The sequence below is a fragment of the Drosophila nasuta genome, chromosome X (assembly GCF_023558535.2).
Source record: "Drosophila nasuta strain 15112-1781.00 chromosome X, ASM2355853v1, whole genome shotgun sequence".
In the NCBI taxonomy this organism is placed as follows: Eukaryota; Metazoa; Arthropoda; class Insecta; order Diptera; family Drosophilidae; genus Drosophila; species Drosophila nasuta.
Genome location: NC_083459.1, coordinates 6848838 through 6874396, shown reverse-complemented (window position 1 = coordinate 6874396; position 25559 = coordinate 6848838). Strand labels below are relative to the sequence as shown.

At 32.3% G+C, this 25559-nt stretch overlaps 1 protein-coding gene across 1 annotated transcript in view; it reads left to right on the top strand.

The window, feature by feature from the left end:
* Positions 1-25559, top strand: part of LOC132796198 (probable serine/threonine-protein kinase MARK-A) — a 77050-nt gene that overhangs the window by 7474 nt on the left and 44017 nt on the right. The window contains exon 2 of the mRNA XM_060807278.1: positions 11479-11553. The gene's annotated coding sequence lies outside the window, so the exon portion shown is untranslated. The remainder of the gene's footprint in view (positions 1-11478; positions 11554-25559) is intronic.

The window sequence follows — 25559 nt, the reverse complement described above, 5'->3', positions numbered from 1 at the left end:
TGCACTTTAATAGTTATTCAATTAAACCATATGCGCTCATTACAATTAACATAGAATACGAAATTAGTTCTACAATAGTTGGTAATATTCAAAAGTTTTGTTTAACTAGATTTTCCTAGTTTCCTAGTATTTTATAATTCAACATTAAATTAAAAATTATTTAACATTCTAATTAAATAATATGGTATAACAAATATTAAATAATAATTCAAAATTATGATTAAATAGTATATGCAAAATAATTGATAAATATATTCCTACAATAACATTTATTTATTAACCTGTGAAGTGATTTTTCTAATATTTTAACTATCGAGTTTTAGCTCTTGGAGTTTTAGTATTGTTCAAAGTTCAAGTTACTTGCAATATTTTTAGTTTGAAAGTCTTTATTTGTAAATAATTCGTATATTATATACTTTACATTATTTTTCCATAAATTTCCAGTTTACATAAGAAAAGCTCAAATTGGTCTATATACATTTTTCGAATTCTTTTTTAAACAAGTTCACTTAGTTGCATATTTTCATATTATAATAATGTCATAGTTTACGAAATAACTGATGAAATATTTGGTTTATAAAGTATTAAAAGGATTTTCTTAAAAATATAACTTGAATTCTTTTCAATTTTTAATTAGTTAATAATAAGAACATTGGAATCTTATAAACATACAGATAAATTATTATATATTTGCCTTATTTCTGCAACTTACGCGTTCGTTTTTCTATATCTTGTTGCCATTGCACATTTATTTGAAATCGTAAGGAATAATTTTGTGATTTATTTGCGTTGAATAGCAGAGCATATTTCTGTCAGTTTAGTTGTTGTTATGTCGCTGTTTACTGTTTGCTGTTTTGTTGTTTGCTGGCTCAACTGTTTCAGCTTCTGCTTCAGCTTCAATTACATTTGCGCTGGTCCAGACTGAGACTGAGACTGAAGCAAAACTCAAACCCAGACTTGTTGTGGGTAACGTAAATATTCGTAGTTAAAAAGAGCGGGGGAGGGGGGGTGGTGGGACTGCGGTTAGACAGTCGAGGCAACATCTGTTTCAAGCATGCGTCCCTTGTCCTGTTCTCCAAGGGTTGTTGCAACATGTCGTTTCTTTTGCCCCCCAAACCAGTTGTGGCCATGTTTCATTTCATTTTGACAAACAGTTTGTTGTTTTGTTGCCCATAAGGGAGGAGAAACAGGTGGAGGAGAAGGAGGAGACAGTCAACCTGTGTGTGTGTGTGTGTGTGAATGTCTTTGCCACATATCTATGACAGGAGTATCTGGAAAATGCAACTTGTATCTGCATCTGTAGGTGGATGTATCTCAATCAGCTCGCACTTGAATGCGATTGTGCGAGTAATGTATTAATTTGGAAAGCAAATGCAAATTGTGTCAGTTTACCCACATTGAATTCATTCAGGTTAATTGCGCAATTGAATGGATAACTATAAACTATAAATATAATGAGAGAGTGAGTGGGAGAGTGGGGGGAGAGAGGGACAGCTAGTTAACCCTGCGACCACTAAATTGCATAAATCGCATTTTAAAGTCATTTCAATTGACTGCATCGCATTCATCTCCTCCCTCCCCTTCATTAATTTTATTTCACTTTCTCAGCTCTCGTTATGCAAGCGACATTTATTCTTCAGCATGCATACTTAATTTATACACACACACATACATATATACATATATCATATTCCATGTCATATTATCTGCCTCCGTTCATGTTCATGTTAATATCGATGTCGTTGTCGTTGTCGTTGTTGTTGTTGTTGTTGTTCGGATCGCTTTTCCACAACAATTTATTGTGTGTGTGTGTGTGTTTTTTCTCTCTTTTTGTTTCATTTGATTGAATTATGTCGCGCTGTTGTTGTGGATTTAAATGCAGTCGCTTGTATTTGCCGCATTTAATTACAATTCAATTTGGAATCGAGCCACGTTTTCATCTGATTATATGTGTGTGCAATATATGTATGTATGCAACGATTGCCACATGCAATTTATGTAAATCTTTTACACACACACACACTCACACATATACATCACATAATTAACAAATCAAATTTGTATATTACCGCATTTATGGGCCAACCTCTTCAAAAACCAAATCAATCATCAAATAAATTAGACTAATAATACCACAACACCAAAAAAACAAAAAAAAAGCGAAAGAGTTCGATTAAAACTGCCAGCAATATTATCAAAAGTTATTCGTATCAATTAATGTTTTGTGTCGTGTCCAAATATGATTATTACCCATCAAGATACGAGTTTCAAAAACAAATATAGTCTTCATATTAAATTAAGATCTTACGTATGCATTGAAAACATTTCAAGAACACTCGCTTATCTAATGAGGTTACATTCCGATTCGGATTGAATAAACTCAACAGACATTTTGTGCTAATCTAAGTTAAACACACATTCTGGCAAACTACAGAGACATCTAATCTTTGAGGCAGCATCATTTAAATATCGTAAATACGTGGAAGGCGTTGTTCGATAGAAGAAGAAAGATGCTAGAAATGAAAATATATTTAGGTATGAAAAGAATAGTGAACACAAAATGTTTTTTGTTTATTGATTTGAAAAATATATTTTTATAATAGTATTTTTAGTGCTAGTGGTATAATTTATAGTATGTTTATAGTAAGTAATAGTATTTCAGCAAAAAATTAACAGCGTGTTATTAACTTTAGAGTATTAATAGTATTATTATACCCGCTACCCATAGGGTAGAAGGGTATTATAACTTTGTGCCGGCAGGAAATGTATGTAACACGTAGAAGAAGGCATCTCCTACCCTATAAAGTATATATTCTTGATCAGCGTCAACAGCCGAGACGATCTATCCATGTCCGTCTGTCTGTCTGTCCGTATGATCACCTAGATCTCAGAGACTATAAGATAAATTATAGCTCTATAATTTTTTTCGACAGCATTTGTTATGTTTGCACGCAGATCAAGTTTGTTTCAAATTTTTGCCACGCCTCCTTCCGTCCCTGAAAATCAAAAAAATCGAATAACAAGCGTAAATTTAAAGCTAGAGCTGCGAATTTTGGTATATACTATAATTACTATAGTAGTTATGATTCCTGAAAATTTGGTTGCGATCAGATAAAAATTGTGGAAGTTATTAAGGAAATACTTTTGTAGTTAGTTACTTTGGCCGACAATCTGGCACATTGTGCCGTCTATGGTATATTTTGAATAGTGTGCTGTATCGATATACCAAACATACCATTTGGTATATTTTTAGTATTTTTTAGTATTTTTTTTAGTATTTTCGGTATATTTTGAAAATAATACCGCAATATTTTGCCCTTATTAAAAATAGGTAGCGGGTATCTCACAGTCGAGCACACTCGACTGTAACTTTCTTACTTGTTTTTAGTATTAATAGTATTATTGGCAATATTTTTGTAGTTAGTATTTTTTATAGTTTCAACAGTATTTTATTGTCAAAAAATGAGCACCGCATTATCTTAGTATTTTTTAATGTTAGTATTATTATGTTTAGTATAAACATCACTATAAGTATTTTATAGTATTTTTATAGTTATTATTATATTATATATATTTTAGTATTTGTGTTATTTCAAGTGTTTGTGTAGTTAGTATTTTTATACTTTTAACAGTATTTCAGTAAATTGAAAAGCTTATTATTTGCTTTAAATACATATTTCGATAGCAGAATTTTTAGAATTTTTTTAGTATTCTAGTATTATTTGTAGTATAAATAGTATTATCAGTAATTTTTAGTATTTTTATAGATCGTACTTTTTAAAGATTTTTGCACAATTTATAAACTCGAGATGTTTAAAAAAAACCTCAATTACAAGTAAATAGTTTCTATGAAAACAATATTTTTTATATTCTGTAGCAGTGAATTCTGCTTTCAGGCTAAGTTATTGACTTTTTTAAAGCTTTTACTGTTAGTAAACTAATTTGTGATTAAAGAAGTCTAGCCATAAAATCTGTGATGTAATCTGATTGATGTTATAGATATTTGCGAAAATTGCAAAAATATCATTTCATTGTCATTGTGATATCTTTCAGTATATATATAAGATTATATGGGCATATCGAATGATGATGTCCGGCTCTGACTTTGACCTAGTGGCATTGTCTGGCAAATGTGTGCGATGTCTGCGTTGATTACTTGCAGACGCAGTTTTCAGTGGACAGTGGACAGTGGACAGTGGACAGTGGACAGTGGACAGTGGACAGCGGAGAAGTCATGCTTGAGGGCAGAGAGTTTCGTCTCTCCGCCCCTCTGTTATTTATTTAATTGTAACATTTGGTGCTGTTTGTTATTGTTGCAATTGTTTGTTTGCCTGCTTGTAAAATATTTTACAATGCAAACGAGCAAACGCAATAAAGCTGAACAAGCAGCAACCCAAGAGGAGGCGATAAACGAACGAGCCAAGCGAAGGGGACACACAAAGCCAGAGCCAAAGCCAAAAGCAAAGAAAAACCTTAACGAAAAAATAAAACCAAAAGCAAAACCTAAGCCGACACGCTAGCTGCACAGCAACAACAACAACAACAACAACAACAACAACAACAACAACAATAGCCAGAGCAATGACAAACAAACAAAACAACAACCGAAATGTGTTCAATTCCATTTATCATTTACGCATGATAAGCCTGATAAGCGGCGCACTTTGTGCATGCTTCGCTCCGCTTGTGTTTCTGTCTCTGTCTTGGTTGCTCTTGCTGTTGCTGTTTGTGCTTCTCCTTTGCTTCTTCTTCTTCCTCTTCTTCTTTTGCCTTTGTCGCTATCTCTATCTCTGCCTGTGACTCTGTCTCCGTTTCGATGATGATAACCAGTGACACGAGAGACGCGAAGCGATAAGCAGCCCACCAGGGAGAAGCAAAGGAGAGAGAGAGAGAGAGAGAGAGAGAGAGTGAGGGAGGGAGAGAGGTAGACAGAGTAAAATACTCCCCGTAACTCGCAAGTTGTCGTCGGCGCAATGCTCCCGCAATTTGTATCTGTATCTGCACTTGTCGCAATCTGCATCTTGTCATCTCTCTAAGGTTGCACCAAAATCACCAGAGACACACACACACACACACACACACACACACACATACAGTCTGTGTGTTGCTGGAATCTGTTATTTGCACTTCTACAACGCTGATGCTTTACCGACTCACAAATTATGTAAATTTCAATTACTAATATTATTCTTTTTCTTAATTTATCTAACAAAATAATGTAAATTTCAATTTCTAATATTATTTTTTTGTTAATTCATTTATTAAACGTATAAATTTTGACCGCATCGAGTCACAAATTTCTTTGATTTCAATTACTAATATCATTTTTTTTAATTCATCTAAAAAATTATGTACATTTCAATTATTACCTTTTTTTTGAATTCATTAAATAAGTATAAATTGTGACTTCATCGAGTCCCAAATTTCAATTAATATTATAATTTTTAACGAAATGAATTTATTGAACGTCAAAATTTTAATTTTATCGAGTCACAAATTATGAAAATAAATACTATTGTTATATTGTTTAAATGTATTTAATAATCGTTAGATTAAAGTTAGAATTTTTTAATTCTGTTTATCGAAAAAGAAATTATTCAAATTTTAATTATAATTGCTTTTCAATTTATTTTTATTATTTATTATTTTCTTAGGTTTTCATACATTTTTGGTTTTTTTTTTCCAGTTTATGATTTTAGTTTGTGGTATTTTATTTTTGTATATTTTAATTTTAGTCGTGTACGCGATTGTAATTAAAATTAAAATTATTATTAGCAAAATTACGCAAAATTCAAAAATAATTATTTTTGATTTCATTACTTATAATTTTTAAGTTTTGTTAATTATTATTTTTTTAGTTATTATATATATTTATTTATTTGTATATATTTATTTAATTTTATCTTTAGCTTTAAATATTGAATTTGTCGTAATTATCTTGGTATTCCATTTTTTTTTTGTTGGTTGAATTAAAAATGCACAACAATAATGAATTTGTAAATTTCGCAAGCTGTTTAACATATAATTTTTTTTTTATCTGTTACCTTGTTTTCTTTTGCAATAAAACACAATATTTCCCGCACGCTAACTGTAAAAATAAAACCTTGATTTTAATAGCTCGAATTGCGCTAATTAAGCAGTTAAAAATCAATTTACCGATTAGATTACACTCAATTTTCGCTATTCATTCATGTTTTGTTGAATTTCTTCGAAACCTTTTGTGACCCTCTTTGCTTTCTCCCCAAAAGTGTTTTCCAACCTTGGCTTGACACATTTTGCAACACTCATTTGGCCGTTGAAGTTTCCATTTCATCGTGTTGTTGTTGTTGTTGTTGTTGTTGCTTGCTCGCCACGCTTTAGTTTCGAGTTAACTCACGCATTATTGCATTTGAAAAACGATTCGCTATGGTCAGTGAATAAGCAAGGGAGAGAGACGGAGAAAGAGAGAGTGAGAGATTGTGTTAGAGTGAGAGAGAGCGATTCACGTGTGTGCAAGTTGAGTAAGAGCTCATTGCGGTTGCGTTTCGTGGAAGTCTCAGCTTGAAGCTGTTGCTGCTGCAACTCGATTGAAAATCAATTTTCTTGTAAAATTCATCGCGTTTCCATAATTACATTAATCTGCGCTTTTGGCGGCTGCCAGCGCAACTTTTCGCTTGTATAAACTTTTTTGTTTTGTTCGTTTCCATTTCACATTTCTTATATTTTTTCTCGATTACAATTTAAACTTCATTTGGGAAAAGCTTGCCAGAGTATGAGTCATAAACAACAACAATAGTAATAATAATAATAATAGCAGCGCCAGAGAAATAAACTAAAGTCAAAGTAATTATAAGAAATTATACAGCGCTGTTGTTGTTGTTGTCTTCATTTGTTTAGCTTTTTGTATTTATTGTATTTTTGGCTAGAGGTTCATAAACCTTTTAAGTGTTTACCAATTATTGATGATGAGTTATTTCGTTTTGTTTGCTGCGAGCTGCGAGCTGCAAAGACGGAACAAGATTCACATGGCGTATGAGTAATGAGTCTGTAAAATACAAAGCGAGTATCGATTTCGTAAAATTGCAAAATAAATATTGTTGCAAGCAAATACTTTGATTTAATGGGCGACAACGTGTTAAATTTCTGCTTCATATTTGATGAGCTGCACTTTGGAGTTAAACGACGAATGTAAAGATGCTGCAGCCACTCGCTTGAGTGACGATTAATGCATGACCATTAAGAAAACAATGTTCAAGAAGTTTTTCATCCACGACAGCAAATCCCTTTTTCGACTTTGGACAACGAAGTCAACAAAACGGAACGCAATAATTTGAAGCAATTTATTAAAGCTGTAAAGAGAAAAAGTTTGATAAAGCGAAAGAGAGTGAGAACAGAGCAAAAATTTGTAGAATTAGTAAAGATGCAAAGAGTACAAATTAAACTTAGAAATACACGAAAAATAGGGAAAGCAAAAAGTAAACAAAAGGTATCAGATTTTTGCGAAACAACTACAGTCGAGTGTGCTCGACGATGAGATACTTGCTACACATTTTGAATAAAAGCGAAGCAGTGCGGTATTATTCTAAAAATACATCAAATTAATATACCATACAAATACTAAAAAAACACCAAAATTTATATTTGGTTTGTCGATGAATAAAAGTAAAACAGTGTGGTATTATTCTAAAAATATACCAAATAATAATATACATAAAATATAATATAATATACATAAATATACTAAATATACATAAAAATACTAAAAAATACCAACATTTATATTTGGTTTATCGATGAATAAAGATAAAGCAGTGTGGTATTATTCTGAAAATATATCAAATTAATATACCATGAAAATACTAAAAAAAAACACCAAAATTTATATTTGGTTTGTCGATGAATGAAAGTAAAAAACAGATGAATGAAAGTATTCAAAAAAATATATATATATATATATATATATATATATTTATAAACCAAATATAAATGTTGGTATTAACAAATACCGATGAATAAAGATAAAGCAGTGTGGTATTATTCTGAAAAAATATCAAATTAATACTGAAAAAATACCAAAGGTTATATTTAGTATTTAGGTGTCTAATCTATCAGTAGCGTGTATAAAAAAATGAAATGCAAAAATATGAAAAAAAATAGAAGATAATAACGAAGGGAAAAAAGGCAGCAAGAATTATTTTTATTGTTGTTTTGGTGTAGCAAATGATTTGCACAAAACTTGTTGATAGCGAAGCAAATAAAATGATTGCATTACATAAAAAAGTTACTTAAGTTTCTTCAACCTGCAAGTGTGTGTGTGTGAGTGTGTGTGTGTAGTCTGAGTAGTTTGCGCAGTTAATTGACTGTGAAATGTGCAATCTTCAAGTTAATAATCGGCTACCAAATGTGCCTGGAACTCAAACTGCACAAGCGAAGCAAATATTACGCTGGCAGTTGCAACAACAACTGCAACTGCCACTGCAACTGCAACTTTAATCTGCTGCAGCATGTGTATATGCAACACACAACATACAAGCATAATATTAGTACAAGAAATAGGAGGCAATTAAGCAAGAGCGAGAGCGAGAGCAAGAACTCTGTGGCAGATAGATATGCGTAACATTGCAAAAAGCCATAAGTAAACAAGTCGAAGCATAAACAACAATAACAACAAGACTAGCCACAGCAACAACAACAACAGGAGTAACAAAAACAACTATAGTTATTTCTGCAAATAGCAGCTCATGTCCATCAATCAAGCGCAGTACTCGAAATGGGATACGAAATTGGACGACGCAACGGCGGCTTTGTAGTTAAGTTTCATTTCTTTCCACTTCTATACAACAACCATTTTTGGGGGCCCAAAGCTGCATCGCGTAAGAAAAAGAAAGAGCAACAGAAACCGAAACAGAAATAGAAACATCACAAAGTCCGCCAACGTCCGCGAGCGCGTTTTGCTCAATTATATAAAATTAATATGGGGCTCTTTTGTTTTCGGACTTTGGAAATTGGAACTGGAATTGGAATTGGAAATGGGACTGGAAAAGCAACAACAGAGCAACAATAACTCTGTCTGGTCTGGTGTAACTAACGATTCATCCGCAGCCACAGCACAACTGTGATTCATAGCTCTTTTATGCCTCCGATGCTCTGAGTCTGACTTTGGCTCAGTTTGAGTCTCGTGGTCAGCCATGTGAATCATTATCATTAACATTATCGAAAGCATTCAGAGTTATTCGTTGTGCACTTGAAAGTGGTCAGCGTTACAACAGAATGAATATCTAGTAAAATACACTGAGTAAATCTAGTTTTATTCCCCATTCAAATTGAAGCGAAATAATGAATTGAAGTTTGCTATGATCTCAGTATCTTAAAACAATCCCTAAAAACTTAATGCAATAATATGTTTTTATTTTTAAGTTTTGCAATTACTTATAACAGCATTTTTGTGGGCTTAGTTAATCAAATTCTTCCAAGTTTTTGTGAACTTGAAACCTTTTTGAATGAGCAAGTCAACTTGCAAATGCGAAAGATATAAGATACATATTTTTTGCACGAATTAGTCTAGATTGTTAGACAAAGATAATGTTATAATGAGACATGGGAAATCAAAAAAAAATCAACACTCATAATATGATAAGAAAATAAAACACGAATAAAAAGAAAGCAGAAAAACGTAATAAGAAAAGTGTAGATCAAAATTGATATAGAAATTTATATTATTGACTGATAGATAATGACAACGTTATAATGAGAGATAGGAAATTTCAATTAATTATATTAACAAAATGATAAGCAAATAATATAAGCAAATTATATAAAATCTATGCACATTAAAAATTCACAGATAAAAATCATTTTATTACGACAAAAAAAAGAAATCATTTATAAAATTATAACAGAAATAAATAGAATAAGAAAGAAAGAAGACAGAAAGTCATACAAATAAAAGTATCGAATAGAACTGAATTAGTTTGTTAGACAAAGATGAAGTATTATGAGAAATTGGAAATATAAAAGTGAAGTTTTATATTATAATAAGCGAAAAAAGCTAAGTATCAAAGTAAATCTTCTCATAACAATAAGTGAATATAGCAAACTTGAAGAGAAAACAACGTCTGGAAGACGTAAACATAAAAGTGTAGAGAAAACTTTAGATCAAGTGACGGATTATAACAAAATATATATATATATAAAACGGACACATCGTTAAAACGATGAAGAGCTCGATACAACAAACACATATCACTGATGTGAAGCTGTAAATCTTGTAATTATTTTTTATTTGCCAATTGATTGACGACTTTTGATATGCTGATCGATTGTGATTGCGATTGTGTGATTGTCTGTCTGATTGGCCTGTTCAGCTTCTATTTCTTTTTTCGTTTTCGGGTTTCGTTTTCGGTAGCTGCGAATGACGCTGTAATTTATTTGCCTACCAATCGAGATGAAGATGGGAAAAAGGGGAGCAGAGGAGGAGTGTGCTGGACGCCTGCTAAGTGTCGGGCTGGCAATGCTTGGTCATAAATTTTCACATTGCATTTGCGTATGTTGGCCATCGTCGCAGATTGCCAGGGTTGCCATGGTGCCATCCATAGTGGCTCCTCTCAATATAATTTATGTGCGCATTTTTATGGTTCCTTACCTTCTCTGCGTTTTTATACCCGCTACCCATATAGTGTAGAAGGGTATTATAATTTTGTGTCGGCCGAAAATGAATGAAAAATGAGAAATTTTATATATGCTCGATCAGAATGAACAGACGAGACGACATAGCGAAGTAAAAGCTTTGGCTGATCATTTGGTGTATTTTGTCCTCTATTTGGTATATTCCGAATTTAGTATTTCATCGATATACAAAATATCACCTTCGGTATATTTTCGGTGACAATATGGTATATTTTGATCCCGAGTTGGTATATTCCGTATTTAGTATTTCATTGATATACCAAATATGACATTCGGTATATTTTAGTATTTTCGACTACAATTTGATATGCTTTAACTTCTATTCGGTATATTTCTAATGTAGTATTTCACCGATATACCAAATATGACCTTCGGTATATTTTAGTATTTTTACGGTATATTATTTAGTATATTTTATGAATAATAGCACACTGTTTTGCTTTTATTTAATACGGTTAGCGGATATCTCAGAGTCGAGTACACTCGACTGTCGCTTTTTTACTTGATTTTTTTTTGCGTTTCGTTTCTCTGACCACACTTTAATGCATCTTCTGGCACCTTTTGGCATTCAAATACTTGCAACATTATGTTAGGGAGGCGAGTCGCATTTGCATTTTATATTTGTGTATGTGTATGTGTGTGTGTGCGGCATGTGTGAGAAAGTGTTTGAACTATTCTTCAATTTATAAAAAGCCAAGTGAGCAAAGCATTCTCATTCATCATTATACTAATTCTCCATAATGAAATTCACATTTACAATCAACATACAAATATATAATATTCAAAATTTCGTATTTTCTTTTATACTTGCAGAATCAAAAGAAAACATCATCAACGTCATCATCATCTTCATCAACATTTATTTTCTTCATATTTTTGGCAGCTAAGGTAAGTCAAAGTCAAATTTATGCGATTGCGATTGCGATGCGTACTTTCTCCCACGATTGGCCCTTATTTCTATTTACTTCTTAACTATGTTGTTGATTTTTATTTTATTTGTCGCGCTGTAACGCATAAATCACGATTCAGAGTCGGATTCGCATTCGCATTCGCAATGCAAAGCAAAGCTGAGAAAAAAGCACATTCAAAGTCCGAGTTTTGCGAATCAAGTTTTTTCTGCTTCCTCTATTTTTTTGTGTATTTTTTTTTTTTGCTGCATAGCTCGAAGGAATCGCAATTTGTGCAAGAGCTGAAATCAATTTCCGTTCGACTTTATGAACAAAAATATTTATTTGCTTTATGACGTTTTCAATTCAAATTTGAATAGTTGTGGATACTACATAGTTCTCTGCTTTCTCACATCCTGTCGCCATTTGTCGCCAAAAAAAAATAAACAACAATTTTTTTTTGTGCTGGAATATTTTTCTGTTAATTTCTTAGCTGGCAGAGCGCCAACAAATTTCTGTTCTGTTGCGTTTTTTGTTTACCTTTGGTGACGAACTTTGTGTTCACGCATTTAAAATCATTTCTCTAGTTAGTCTAGCTTTTGATTGATGTGTCGCACACAGCACGAAAGTTAAGCAAATGAATAGCTGACGAGACACTGAGGTCAAGTTGTTGGAACACAAGTTTCTCTCTCTCTCTCTCTTGCAGTTAGCATAATTAATGTCAGCCCGATTGACTTGCCATGTCCTTAAACCGTTGCGATAATATGTCAATGTCTCTATTCAGAGAGGGAGAGAAAGAGAGAGATGGAGTTTGTTAGTCGCTAGATCACGGAAGTAAATTGCAGACACTTGCTGCCCTTCAAGATGCCGCGTCGTCGTGCCCCATGCCACATGCCACATGCGGCCACCCGCCCATTTGAAAGTGCAGCAGCCTACGCTGAGCTCAGTTTGCTTCGGTTCAGTTGAGTCTCTTTTTTTTTTCTTTCCATTTTTTGTGCTTTTTTCATTAACTTTTATAGTCTGGCCAACTGGCTGGCAAGTACGAAAAGTACGTGCACAATTTTCCATTTTTAACAAGCGACAACGACGACTGCGGTGGCGGTGGCAGCTCCTACTCTTCTCTCTCTCTCTCTCTCTCTGTCGCTAAGTAAGGCCAAAAGCGAGAAACCGAGAAACCAGTTCAAAATGGATTTTCGCGCCGCGTCGGCTGCATAAATAAAACCAAAAGCAGGCAAACAGCCAAGAGACGAACACAAACAACAACAACAACAACAACAGCAACAACTCCAAGAAATACAGAAAAAATGCCAAAGCAATGCAAAGTCAAGCAACCTATCCAAGTACCTGACTATGTGCAACACATACACTCCATGTGTGTCTTTTCTACCCTGACGCCCAGATATGGCATTAACCATTTGCCGTGCAAAATGACACCTGGTGATTTACTCTGCAAAACTACTTTGCAATAATAATCACCTGCTGAGTTGAGGGTGAATAATGTGATGGAAAATTATGTTAGCGTGGTGAAAACCAAGAAATATCACAATGATAGATACAAATATTAATACGATTTTTAGATAAGTGGATGTATTGTATTTATAGTATACAAAAATACCAAAAGGGAATGCTGAAAAAGAATTTTAGATTGGTAGAAGTTATTCTATTAGTACAAAAATACCAAAAGGGAACGCCATAAACGAATCTCTTTCCATAATTTTCTGAAATATACATGAATTTTTTTATTTGTATATACATTACAATTTAAAAAAAACTTTGCAAAAATCCTTTCACACAATCGTAATCTACTTAAATCGGTATATTCGAGTAATGATGTGTTTATGTATATAAAAAATACTAAAAGGGAACCAACAACACATTCGATTAATACTGTTTTTTTTTGTTTTTACAAAAATACTAAAACACTCAAAATAAGTTATGTTACATTATTTAATGAAGTTTTATAGCAACAAAAAAATACTAGAATTTTACAAATATCTTTCGTACTTCATGTCGACAAAGGTATTAAGATTATTTGAATATATTTTTTATTAACAAAAACAACACAATTCTTTCATATTTGTGAATATTGAGACGATGCCATGCATTGGATTAATACTGAAATTTTTGTTACAAAAAAAAAAGTACTGCAAGAAAAAAACAGTATATTTTGTTAATACTTTTTAACTTTTTTTTTAATATTAATACTATGATTACAGTGTTACGATTAATACTGTTTTTGATAAAATACTTAAAGAAACAAACTCGTAAATTTCGTTAATACTTTTTTACTTTTTGTAATATTAAGACTTATTAATACTGCTTTACGAATAATACTGTTTTTGATAAAAAATTCTAAAAGAAAAAAATTTTACATATATTTATTTAATACTTTTCTCCACCTCTTCAAACATTACGAAAGCTTTTAACCAACAATAAAGGATTAAAATTGATTACTGCTACTGCAGGGTATTTTGTAGCCGATGACAAATATAGAAGAGCAGTAGAGGAGCACAGCATTCTTAGTTGCGCTTTGGTTTTGGTCTTTTGTGGTTTTGGAAGACTGCCGTCATTTCTTTTCCATAGCAATTTACCAAATATGTACCTTTCACTTTGAAAATCGTAAAATGTCACAAACTGTTCAATAAAAACACAAATGACAATAAAAATGCGATAAAAAAAGCAGCAACCGCAGTAACAACACAAGAGAAAAAACACTAGAGGAAAAGAGAGAGAGAGAGAAAAAACAATGCAAGCAATTGCATAAATTAATGTAAATTTATGCGAAAAATTACAACAGCAACAACAGCAGCAACAACGACAGCGACAACGACAAAAAGCAGTTACATTGAACAACCAGCGGTATTTTCACATTGTGCAGCTTTTCTGCTGGCTTAAAGGGGTTCGTGGATGCCGGAGGGGGGAGCTAGGGGACAGTTGGAGGGATCAACCTGTGCGGGGTAAGATTAAAGCGGTTGGAAAGAGGGGGGAGGAGAACATTCATTTCTTTTGCATCGATGCAGTTATTCATATATGAATAATCAAATACAATAAAAGTCACTTTTAATTTACTCTCGGTTAATAAATGTTTTTTTTTGCGCAGGTGCAAATGAGTGTGTGTGTGTGTCTGCGAGTATGTGTGTGTGTGTGAATGTGTGTGCGTGTGAATGTGTGTGTTATGATAGCAAGTCGTGTGCAACTGCATCGAATCGACTGAAATTGAAACTTCAAAGCTATGTTTTTGTTTTGTTTCTTTAGTGTTTTTTTTTTTTTTTTGTGTATTATATGTTATGTTTTTTATCTTTCGAAATTTACGACAAAAACGTGTTTCAATTCGCTTTAAGGGGGTCAAAACTTTTGTTCGCCTTTATGATGGTTTCCTCTTCTCTAGTTAAATATTTCTCAACTCTCGCGACTCAATTCAATCTAAACTGGGAAACGCTTTTTTCCATTTGCATTTTTCAACTTTTCGTTTTATGATTTTTGTTTCGTATATCTGTATGTAGATGTGCAACGTGCGAGAAAATAAAAAAAAAACGAAAAGAAAACAAAGCTCATCTTCAAGTTTTATCTGCGTTGCGGTCTTTTAAGTAGTTATGCTCGGTTAGATAGTCTTTGGTTATATAAACTGTTTATTTGGAAATGTGTTTTCCATTTGCATAAAAAGCGTGAGAAATGTGCAAAGCAATTGGCGTGCTATCACAACACAGAAATTCGTTTTGGGAAATTATGCTAAATTAATGTGATAAATTGAGAGTTCGTTGATGAACACTTAAAAATTAAGCGGCTTAAAACATATGTATTTTCTCCTTAATTAAGTTTTATTAAGGTACTAAAATAGGTATTATTATTATCAGCGGAAATCCATTTTTAGAAAGTAATTTGTATAAAATTGCATTACACAAAAATAATAATAATTAGAGTAAAATGTCATTTGAAAATAGAAGACGGCAAACCTTACAATATGCAGATTCTAATTTTGACCTTTTTTTAAGGTATTTTAAATATCTGAGTAAAAAATAAATGTAAAATAATAGTTAGTGATTGATATTATTAAAATTATTATATTTAATTATTAAGGTTATTTTTTTGTTTATTACTTTATTATTTTTTTTTTATTATTATTATTATTTTTATTTTATTTTTTTAGTATTTACAATTCAATTTGTATACAGCTTAGACTGATTTTTGATTTTTTTGTTTATTATTTTTATTTTTTTATTTATTTGTTTTATTTTTTAAATTATTATTTATTTTTTTAAATTATTTTTTATTTAGTTTTCTTAAAATTATTTTTTTTATTTTTTTTTTTTTTTTTTTTTTTTTTTATTTTTTTTTTTTTAAATTTTTTTTTATTATTTTTTTAAATAATTTTTTTAAAATTTTTTTTTTTAATTATTTTTTATTGGCATTTTTTTATTATTTGATTTTTTTATTATTGCTTTTTTATTTTTTAATTATTATTTTTTATGCATATTCCTTATTTACATTCTATTTTGTAAAGATTTGTGTACAACATAGAATAATAATAACATAGAATAATTACAGTCACTGAAAAATACTTTTTAAGCTCTACAAAATACCTATGACAAAGCATTTAAAAGTGGAACAGAACATAATGGATTTTCCGTTGTGTGCAAAAATGTGTTTCCATTTTTTTGTTCATGCGAAGGAGGAAAAATCAAAATACTTACCAAAAAAAAAAAAAAAAAAAAAAGAACAGAACAGAACAGAATTGGAAGACAAGTTGCTGCAGTTGCCAATTCCATTGGCGCCTGTCATTGTGAGCTTACGACTATTGTGGGTCACAAATCACGTAAGCCAAACACTCTGAAGCACTCACCAGGCCTCTGAATGTGTGTGTGTGTGTGTGAGTGAATGTGTTTGTGGAGTGTGAGTGTGAATGCGAGTGCGTATAATGGCCATACGATGAAACCAAGTTGCTGTTGCTGCTGCTGCTGCTTCTGCGGCCTGTCAACTCAGTCACTGCACAAAGTACTTCTGAGTCATAAAAGAGTCCAAGCAGTGACTGCGACTGCGACTGCGACGTCAACGTCGACAGCGACTGCAACTGCAGTTGGCAATTTTATGTTTGCTGCACTTGGACGGCAACGGGGCGATAAAAATGACACATGGAGTGTGCCATGGAGCTGCAAAGTAAATAAACTTTCCAGATATGCGCGCACACTGCACTCTGCACTCTCTTTCGCTAGGCGACTGTAGAAATTTCAAGCGTTTGCCGGTGGGCGTGGCATACTCGAAAAGTAAAAAAACCGAAAAGCAGAAAGAAAAAACCGAAATGAAAATTCAGTCAAACGCAGACGGACAAGATTGCGAATACGAGTTATTAAAGCCATTCCGTTGCCTTACTGGGACAAAAGGGCACAGCGAAAGTTGCACTCGCTTCGATGTGTGTGTGTGTGTCGCAATTAATAATGCATCATTTTTGATTTATGCTTGCCGGCAATTAAGGCGGACAATTCGAGCCAATTGCCGTGAAAATCCCAACAAAATGCAAAATATGATGTAGATATGATAAAAAAGTCAACAAAATAGTAAGAAATAATGAAAATAGTTAAGATGGAAATACTGAGGATTAAATATACAAATATTTTAGTAGTTAGTGCACGATAACAAATTGCAGTTTTTCAAATTTCAATTAAATAATAAGTTAGAAAATACCCGCTAATAATTTTGAATAAAGTAAAACAATGCGATAATAATCTTAAAATATACCAAATTTAAATACCACAAAATACTAAAATATACCAAATGCTATATTTGGTATAATGGTACAGTACTACATTCAAAATATACCATATACTGCAAAATATACCAAAATTAAATCCCAAAAATACAAAAATATACCAAATGTTATATTTGGTATATTGATACAGTACTACATTCAAAATATACCATATACTGCAAAATATACCAGATTGTCAGGTCAAAGCAATTTAGATCCGATTCCAATATACATTATTTACTATAAAAAAGTATTTCTTAATTAACTTCTACCATTTTTTATCAGATCGCATAAATAGTATAGCCATTATTGTCTATAACTTCTTACCTCTGCGTAGCGGATATACAAATATTTATTATACTAATAATAAACGTATAAAATAAACTTTATTTTAAATGACAATATTTTATTGCTCATGGAATTATTGTTATTGACTTTTTTCCCTGAAGCTTGCCACATTTATTTACAATATTTTGAAACGTAGTTAAATTTTCTTTGTAAGTAATTGAATCATTTGCAAAATGTCAGCTACATCAATTCGGACATAAAACTGCAAAAATTAAAAAAAAATAAAAAACCAAATATAGTTTATGCTAGAGGCGACTTCATTTCCACTTTGATAATCGTGTGTCACAAAAGGCAGGAAAAATTAAACATAGAGTTGTTGTTGAAGTACTCAGACAATTTGGATTTTCATTTATTTATTTGTGCTGGGATTTAATGCACACTCGTATTTTGTTCTCTTTGTTGTCGACTGTTTGTGACAATGCGACAATGTAGAAATACCAAAAAATGATTATGAAAAAAAAAACTAGAAACGAAACAAAACAATTTCAATTGAAAATGCACATGCAACAAGCTCAAAGCAACTAAACAACAACTGGGCAACCTTCGAGTTGTTGTTGTTGTTGTTCGCCCCTTTTATGGACAATTTTTTTGTGAAGTTCCGATGGTCAGCCAGCGATAGCCAACAAATGCGTGTAATGCGCTGTAATGTTCGGGTCTGTTGCTCGAAAAGCAAAGCAACAAAAAAGCCAATTTTTCGATTTAGACTTCGATACGGATACCGAATACCGAATACCGACTCCACATCTCTGCGTTGTAAGGCTGATTGGCGAACTTGATTTATGCAATGCAGACAGAGATGGAGTCGGAGATGGCGACGGAGACTGGAGAATTGTTGTAATTGCACCCTTTGATCGCCATCGTAGCCTTGCGTATACGCAATGCGATGTTTGGCCTTGGATACACAACTAAATGGATGCACGCGTGTCTGTGTCTGTGTCTGAGTTTAAGTCTGTCCCAGTCACACATTTGTGTAAACTGAACTCAATTGAAAGGCATTTACTCGAGTCGAGTCGAGTCGAGTCTCGGTGTAAAAGGTCGCTGCAAAGCCTTTAAGCAAACAAGTTCATTAATCAAAAAGGGCGACGCGGTGAGGGCGGGCAAATTGTCGATGGGGCCCCTAAGTGTTGAAAGAAGTTGATTTAGAAAGGTTTTTATTGGGCTACAGATAAGTCGTTGCGATGTGTTTGCCATTTGAGCATTAATTTTGCATGAGCTTTGAGTTCTTTGATAATTATCGGTTACCTTAGCCTCCTTCTCTCTAAAGCCCCTAAATCAACAAAAAACGAAAAAAAAAAAACGAAACAAAAATGAAGGTCATTCGAAAACAAAATAAACACGCAAAATTAATTGAATTATTTTAATTAGATTTCGAATACAAAAAACAGATGAGTTTAATTTGATTTTCGTAATTATTTATATTGTATATCAACAGAGACTATATACTTTATTTTTATATACTGCATTCGCAGATTAAACAGACAAAACCGCATAAAAATTTCCATGGTAACTTCAGATAGTGGCTGAGAAAATACTGTATGTATGTATGTATCTTTGGCGTATTCGCAATTAGGCAAACGGCAAAAAAGTTCCACTCACAGAAAGAACAATAAAAACGAATTTCAGACGAAGAAAAGTCTCTAAATATTTAAAAAGAAGCACAAAAAAAAAGCTGTAAAGTAATGCAAATAGAATGAGAGCAGCTGTTGACTGCTGCTGTGGCCAGACAGTTATCTAGATTCTGGTATAATGAAATTATGATCAGTTGCGATATGATGACGTAAATCAGGGTTGTTCAACCTTTACATATAGTACTTTATATTCTAACTGTCTTTAAACGCAGCTGTCAGAGTAATCAACTGTTGTTCTAAACGTATTTAATTGTATTTTTATACTTTATTTGGATACTGTGTCTATATATTGTATCTGAATACTGTATTTCTTTTATATGTTTTTTATACTGAATTTATATACTGAGTCCATATGCAGTATTTATATACTGTATTTAAATACTGGTTTTATATACTTTATTTATATAATGAAGTTATATACTGAATTTATATACTGTACTTATATACCGCATTTCTATACTGTATACTTTTTTTTTTTTATATAATGAATTTATATACTGTACTTTTATACTGTATTTTTTATACTGTACTTATGTGCTGCATTTCTATACTGTTCTAATATACTGCATTTCTCTACTGAATTTATATACTGTATTTATATTTCGTACTTATATGCTGTGTATATATCATATAATGTATTTATATACTGCAATTTTATACATTGTGTAAATACTGCATTGATATACTGTATGTATATACTGCATTTATTCTTCAAATTGTGTATTGAATTTGTGGTATATTTTTCAATTTCCATTCATGTGTGACAAAAGTAATTTTTATGTTTGTACACGTAATAAATAAAATAAAAACAAATTACACATATAACATGTATTATATTTGCACTGCTTACTTAAATATTTATTTACATTATAATTTTGTTCTTTTCGTCGGTGGTTTTTTTGTTTTTTTTTTGTGTTTAGCTTTGTTGCTTTTGTCTTTCATTTGCTGTGTGATTTGAAATTTAAATGTTACAACGAATTTTGTCTGCTTTGGGGTTTCTGTTTCGCCGTTTCGCTGTCAGCTCTTTGGCTCGGCAAACTTCAACTGGGCTCCCACCTCACATTTTTGGCTCGTTTAGCTTTCATTTCCGTGTGACCCAATTTGAAATGCAGACTGTGACAACAACGACAGCGGCAACAGCAACGACAACGACAACAGCAACAGCAACAGCAACAACAACAACAACAACAACAAACATACATATAAGCAAACAATTGGACAGATAGCGAGACAGCGAAACAAACAAACAGCCGAAGCAAAGCAGAGCAGAGATATTCGTATATATTTTTGGCGCCTTTAATTGACATTTACGCGTTCATGACACGTTCACGACAATTGACGGTTTACAAGCGATGTGAGCTGTGTGCTTTGTTGACCTTTAGCTCTCTCATCTCTTTGACACAGCAAACAAACACAACCGTATTAATTATAATTATTATTTTGTTGAACAATTTAAGATGCGACTTGAGGGTTTCATTCACAGTTCAAAGTTTTGCTTCAGATTCGAATTCAGCTTCTGGTTCAGATTTGGCAATCTTGGCCTTAAGCTTTTTATCTATTTTGCATATTTTAATTATAATTCTTTAATTGCGTTTATAATTGTTATTTACTCAAATCCCCATTGTGCTTAGCTTAACACCCTTCGCACTTCTCTCTCTCTCTCTCTCAGTTCTTTCCCTTAACCTGACTTAACTCTCTGTGTGCCTGTCTTCTGCATTGTGTGCGAATACAACGAGCACTTGTATTATTCAAAAATTGCTTTTTCTTAGATACACTCTCTTGGCTTTCCCATAGCGCCTTTCTTCTTCCTCTTGTTGTTGCTGTTGTTGTTGTTGTAGCCACTCGTCTTGTTGTTGCCCACTTGGCGTAATTAAAATACACTTAACGGTGCTTTGCATTTTGCCTTTTAGGTGAGCTCTGAAAAATGCCAACGACCTATGAAAAACTTTACAAATAGCAGCAATAACAGCCAAAGCAATAAACTTGTCGTCGAGTCGACGCATGAATACTCTTCTTTTTTTTTTTGGTTTTAATATTTTTGTACGCTGCAAATGTGAGAACAAAATGTTTAATATTCAAAGTATGTAATATAAAAAATATATATTAAAAAAAAAAATACAATTTATTGAATGTTATAGACTATTTTACAACAATATATCTTAAATATTTTGAGGAATATTTGCATAATCTAAAATAATTTAATAGTCATCATTTAGCTTTCATTTAATCTGCAACATTTTGGAGCTATTCTGATAGAATATTTTATGGCAACATGTAAATTTTCGGTTATTTAGTGATTGTTCAGTATCTTTATAAATAATTGCCATAGAAAGGATATATTTTCTTGATAAGCCAAAGAGTTTATATGAAGAATAGATATGGTAAACAATCAAAATAATAATATTAATAAATTATAATATAAATTTATATAACTATTTAAGAAAATATATGCAAATATGAAAATTATTTTGGTTTTCACATTTCCATTTTCTATTATATTGTTTAAGGTAAAAAGCAGCAGAGTTTTGAGTTTGAAGTAACTCTTTTTAAATTAGAGTATAAGCTATAAGCACCATGCGAGTATGAGTATTAAATATACCTGCAAATGTAGCAGCAGAAATTTTTAATAGCATTTTCGCACTGTCGTTTATATTGTTATTTCTATTGTTTTGTTTGCTTTGGCGCTTGGCGAACTCTGCCAGCATATATGTATTCAGCATACATAGGCCTTTTAAATACTTACAGTAAAAACAATTTATGACGTTGAGTACAAAATTTATAACAGCAACTGCTGCTGATGTTGGGGAAAAAACGCCAGAAAAAAAGAAAGAGAAAAGTCAAACTGTTAGCAATTAAATGCACATGTGTTGAATTTTCTCTCCCCCATTGCCAGAGCACTTCAACACGATCAACAGCAATGTAGGTGTGTGTACTCTACAGAATAAAACTCCCACACTATGTGAACTCCTCTTATGCGAGATAACTAGATATCCTATATGTGTAGTATGTGTGTTGTTCTAAGCCAAGGAATGCAAACAAACAAGGCTATTAAATTACACTTGCATCTTTCATTTGTTTACAACACATTAAACTATAAGTTAGGGAGAAAAGAGCGCCACAGTAAAAACAATAACAGACAGACAGACAGTCAAATAGTTGGTGCCTCTCTCTGTGCTTCTCAACAGTCAGTTTGCTGCCTTTCTTTGCGCTTCTCAACGAACTTTGCATGCATTTAATTACTGGCAAACAACATCGACTGCAACTACTGTGTTGTGCTGCGAATTTAATTAAATTTATTACAGCCAAATGCATTATATAATGCCTAATTAAAGACCAACTTTATGTATGCTTATTCATTGCTTCATACCCTGGCTGTCATATACAACATTGGGTCTGCTAAGCTTTGACAGTGCTTTTAGTATTTTTCAAGGGGTATTTCAAAGTCTGGCGGACTGAGAGTTAACGGCTTTTTTGTTTTTGTTGTCTCTGCCCTTCACACAATTTCATGTAATTCCCATAATTGGCTGCGAAAGACCTTACGAAGGTAACAAGTCTCGGCCTAAAATGGTATTGGTAATTGTTGCTACTTATATAAAATACATTAAAAAAAAAATACAATATGAAGAAAAATGTATATAAATATTTATTAACTGCACGAAATGCTGAGTTGATTGCGCAAAGTTCATGACGTGCAAAATTCTTGGAAAAGCCATCACAATGTGAATCCCCTTAATATGTTATAATATATGCACTTGCTGAGATAGAAATAAATATGGATTCGAGATTGCTATTTGAGAATAATTTAGCTGCAGGAAATAAGTTCACACGCGTGAGTAAAATAAATTAAATAAATATATGATAAATCAAGATTTACTTAACAAACAATTCCCAGTTTTCGATTAGTTTTTATTTTCGTTATTTCAATTGTAAAGCTTCAAGAACCTGTTCTTAAAATCGAAATTAAATATGGATTAAATATTGTTATAGCAATTATGTGCCTTACAATTAAAATAAATAAATAAATAATTAAACGATATTTATTTAACAATTTATTGCTTAAGTGAATAACACAGAATTTTTAATTAAAGTTAAAGCATTTTCAGTTTGCACATTTTTTTATTTAAGGCGAATCAACTGTAAAACTTAAGCAACATGTTTTTAAATTATTAATTAATTGTAGAATAGATTTTGTTATTGTAAAAATAAATAAATAAATATTACCACCATAAAATAATATTTATTGAATAATTTATTAGTTAACTGTTGAACTAGACCGAATTTGTAGGTTGTTTTTGCAAAATATTTATCTATAGAAAATAAGTTCGCACGTGTATTTAAATAACATGCAAATAGTAAACAATATTTATTTAGCAAACTACACAAAATTTGTAAGCTAATTGCATTAACTAACACAAAAAAATGCTTTAACATTTTTCAGTTGTCCAGTTTTCACGTTGCTTGTTTTTTTGTTAATTCAATTATGCATCTTCAGCATCATGATTTAGATTTTGCATTGAGCTTGATTGCTGCTTGACGTTTGACTGCTGTGGCTGTTGTTAGTTGTTGGTTGTTTGCTGGTTGCTGTTTGCTGTTGGCTGTTGGCTTTGAGCTTTGGCTAGTTGCATTGGCAATTAACTTGCAAAGTATCTGTGTGCTGTATCGCTGCTGATCCACTTGCAACTTTGCTGGCAGGCACTTGCCATCTGGTCATTGACCACTTGGCCACAAAATTCGTACCATGGGCTACACTCAATCACTTGGCCAAGAGCTAGAGCAAGAGCAGCCAACCAACAACAGCCAGCGACCGACAACAGCCAGCAACCAACAACCAGCAACCAACAAGCGACTGCAGGTTGGCTTGTTGGCTTGTCGTTTTCGGTTTGCCGTTTTTGGTTGTTAGTGGCCACTTGCAACACACAACAGCAAAAGCAAAAACAGAAGTAACAACAACATCATCATCATCATCATCGTGATGCACATAGTTGCTAAAGAAAAAGCAGCCAAAGAGAGAGAGAGAGAGAGCGCGAGAGCGAGAGCGAGAGCAACAAAAATGAATCAGAAAAATTGATTAAAGTTCTTGCAACGCGCGAGCGGCATCAATTACCTGTTGCGGCTTGGCTGAGGTTTTTGGGGCTGGCTACCAAAAGCAACAACACAAGCAACAGCAACAGCAACAACAACGAAATGTAGCTGAAGAAGCTTGTCCAATGAAAACAACAAAGACAACAACGCGGCAGGCAAAGTTAAATATGATTACAGCGCTTGGCTTTTAGTTTGAAGCATTTTTCAATATATGCGATAAAAAAGTAAGCTTGTTGTTGCTGTTGTTACTGTTGCTGGTAGGTAGCTCGACTCGCCTGGTTGCTGTTGCTTTTGCTGTTGCATGGCATAATCAGGCAGAAATTGTTGGGAATTTCGTGAGCTGTTCGTGTCTTTCTGTGCAAACAGCAAAGGTGCAGGGAGAAGTCAAGGGAAAGGAAGGGAAGCGCTGAGCTGAGTTGAGTTGAGTCTCCTCCGTGTAGTCAGGTTGCGGGCTTGGCTCTCTGCAGCAGCCACAGCAACAACAACAGCTAAGAGCATTTGTATACCCTTGCTTAGCGATCTACGGATTAAAGCTAAAAGGCATTCTAAATACCCTAACATCAAGTTTTATATTTGACTGTTTAAAGTATTGAAAACTTAACGAATTGAGCCGACAAATTTTCAAAATTTTAAATTTATTCATTTTTATTTGGACCATTTATATATATTTTACACAGTATTTGTTTGGGTTTTTTCATATCATATTTACATATATTTTAACTTTAAATATCAAATTTAGAAAATAAACCAAAAAATTCTTCAAATTTGTTTTCTGTTTATTTGAATTGTGTTGATTTTTTTTTGTTTGATCAATGTAAGCAGTAGATATAAAATAAAAAAAGTAATCAAAATGTCTCTTAATAAAATATGAAACCTCTTGAATTTTGAATATTCGTTTTCATACAATTTTTCATAATAGGAAATTGTAAAATCTCTTTTTGCAATTCATTACAAAACGAAACATATTGCGAATTTTATTTTCTATATCTTTATACAAATACATTTTAAACGAAAAAGTATCTCGCAGTATATGTTAAGAACCTTAAAAACATTCAAAATGAACATAATCTTTAATGTTGGATATTTAAATATACAAAGCAAAGTCTTTAGATGCATGTCTTTATTAAATATTGAATTCAAACTTATCTCGATAATATACAAATTATGAAATATTTTTTTTAATTTTCAAATTTTCATACAATACAT